We start from the raw sequence: 3,192 nt of genomic DNA on the forward strand, positions 1-3,192 counted from the left end.
CTGTTATAATTTACTATAATTTGCAAACGAGCAGGACTTTTTTCCACCAACTCTACTGTAATTTAAAAATGTTTTTTTAGAAGTTTTTTTGAAACATCGATCAATTGTTATTTATATTTTTATTAAACAAATTCATTCATTTTTATAATAATAATAACTCATAAAAATGATTAATCTGAACGTTAAAAATTAATTAAATAAATTTCCAATTAAGCTTTTTATAGTTGGGGTTTCACGCACCTGACGCAATTTTTTATGGAAAAGATCAAGTGAAGTTTTGTAGACGTCGTGTTCACATTCAGCAAACGTTTTGTCTTTATAATGGATTGGAGGAATTTGTTCCTTCAATTCGGTTAATTCGATGGTTTCAGTACCACTTTGCTGTTGATTATCATAATTTAAAAGCTGTTGGTCATCATCTTTGTTGTCGACCCTTTTTGTTTGATAAATTGTATTTATTACGTCAACTTCACAACTTTCAGAATAGTCCGGTTGAAACACTGGAATTATTTTTGGCTCTTCATATGTGTTGTATTCTTCATTTTCATTAAAACTTTCGATGTTAAAATTTTGTATTTTTAATTGTGAAGTATTTAAAGACGGACTAATTTTTGGTTGGACTTCTGATTGTTCATATTGAGAATGCTTAAAACTATTTTGCAATTTCAAAGTTGTAGAAAGTTGTTCATAAACTCTATTTATCAATAATTGAACAAGTCGCGAATCTTCGGTCTTTATTTTCTCAAAATGAACTTGACAAAAATTAAGAAGATTTTGAAAAGAATAATTTTCAATAACTGAAAATTCAATATTTTGTGTTTCATAAATATCTCCTTTGGGTGGAATTTTTTCTTCATGAATTGAAGTAACAAAACTAATTGAAGAAGGCGGTTTCGGGATACTTTCCTTCTTGATACAATCACAAAACGATACTTTTTTGATATAAATTTTACTCATAATTTTTTTTAGTTTTGATTATAAGTTTGACATGTATAATGATGTTTAAACTATTTTATAACTATTCAAGAACTAGTTGTTTTTTTATTATATAATAAAATGTATTATAAATTATAATACATTTTACTATAAATATTGTTAAAGTTTTTCTAATTAAACAAATTAATATAAAGTTATCATTTTTTATTTATTTAAATAATTTCTTTTATTTATTATAGATATTAAAAACTTTTAATTAATTTATTATAATCTTTTCATTAATAAAGATAGTTTTAATAAATATTAATAACAAACATCAAATAACATGTAAAAACATAAAGCAATTAAATATAAATTTATATTATGGTTTTCCAAAATATTCAGTTTCTTAAAATTAAAATAATATAAATATAATATAACAATAGAAAATAAACGATATAATGATAAATTGGACACAATAGAGTACAGCAGGAGGATATATGGGGATACTGAAAAAAAAGTATCTTATCTAATAATAAATTTATTTTGGTGTTTTACATTATATTAAATATTTGAATTATTACATTTGGGTTATTAAACCTTCGCCCAGCAAACGAACCTTACCCCAAAAAAAACTAATTATTTTCTATTGTTATATTAAACTAATAAACCAGACATATATAATAGTCAATTTTCTCAATAAATTGTTTTTTAACTAAAAACCCGTGTTTTTAAAGAAATATAGGAATTTCTTTGGTATAAAGTTCATTTTCCCTACTGTATTATTATTATTATTATTTGTATCAAAAATAACCAATAGTTGCGAGCATCCTACTTTTACAAACATCCCTGTATTTCCTCTTAATGCACAATATATTTATACTTCAAATATTTTATTTATAATACTACAATTCAATTAAAACTAATTATATTAATCAAAAAAATATTTTCTTTGATCAAGAAAAATAAACTTCGTTTAAATAGATTTTAATTTTATTTATTTTATTAATTAAATAATTTAAATAACACAAATTGGTAAACTTTAAAAACAAATATTTGTTGGGTGTATTAATTTAAAAAACTTAACTTTTTTTATTTTGTAATACAAATTTTTCATATGGTAAAAATACTTAAACATCGAATTTTCAAACATATTCATTTTAAGTTTTTTAAAATAATGAACTGAATAAATACTAATTTGAAAAATTAGAATGGACTCATTACAAAAACACAACAAAGTTGATGGATTTTTAATCGACGAAGTTGGAAATATTTTTAAGTACTTACTCATTGGTTTCTGGGTTATTGCCATAATAGTTGGTGTTATTTTTTCTGGTCTAGAAACAAGTGAGGCTGGTACTGACACATACACTTTTATCGCAAATATAACTGAAGATACAACAGCGCTTTCTTTTATTTCAAAACCTTCGACTGAAGTTGTCAATGGAAGAGATGTGAACTATTTAAGTGAACAAGAAACTTCCAACGTTATAACTTTGCTTGATACCCAAAATATAGATGACGTCAAAAACGTTATTCACACATTTGAAGAAAATGAAAAAACAACAAACTCAAAAAATTTACAAAAAAACGTCGACATAAAAAAGTTTGATAAAAATACAAAAAATGAAAATCAAAATGTTAATAAAAAATTTCAGGACATATCCGAAGCATCATACACAAACGACACTTCCACTAATCTGTTTATAATAACCGATCCAGAATACAACTTAACTCATTGGAATGAGTTTGAAGCGACTTCTTGTAAACCATTTGTGAAGGTAGATACAAGTAAAACAACTTTTGAGGAAATTAAGATGTCTGGGGTAGGGCGTCTTGTATATCTTGATACAAACGAAGTAGTTACACAGCATTTGACCTTTACAACGAAGTGTTCATTTTTAGTTTGTTTTATATTAAAAATTATTAATTATTAATTATTAATTATTAATTATTAATTATTAATTATTAATTATTAATTATTAATTATTAATTATTAATTATTAATTATTAATTATTAATTATTATATTTTTGCTATTTATATTATCTAATATTATAATATAATTAATATAATTATACTCTTCTGCTTCTTATTGTTATAATTATTATTATTATTATTATTATTATTATTATTATTATTATTATTATTATTATTATTATTATTATTATTATTATTATTATTATTATTATTATTATTATTATTATTATTATTATTATTATTATTATTATTATTATTATTATTATATTATAATATTATAATATTATAATATGTATAA

Source organism: Entamoeba invadens (assembly GCF_000330505.1).
Source record: "Entamoeba invadens IP1 unplaced genomic scaffold scaff_1105074726677, whole genome shotgun sequence".
Taxonomy (NCBI): Eukaryota; Evosea; order Mastigamoebida; family Endamoebidae; genus Entamoeba; species Entamoeba invadens.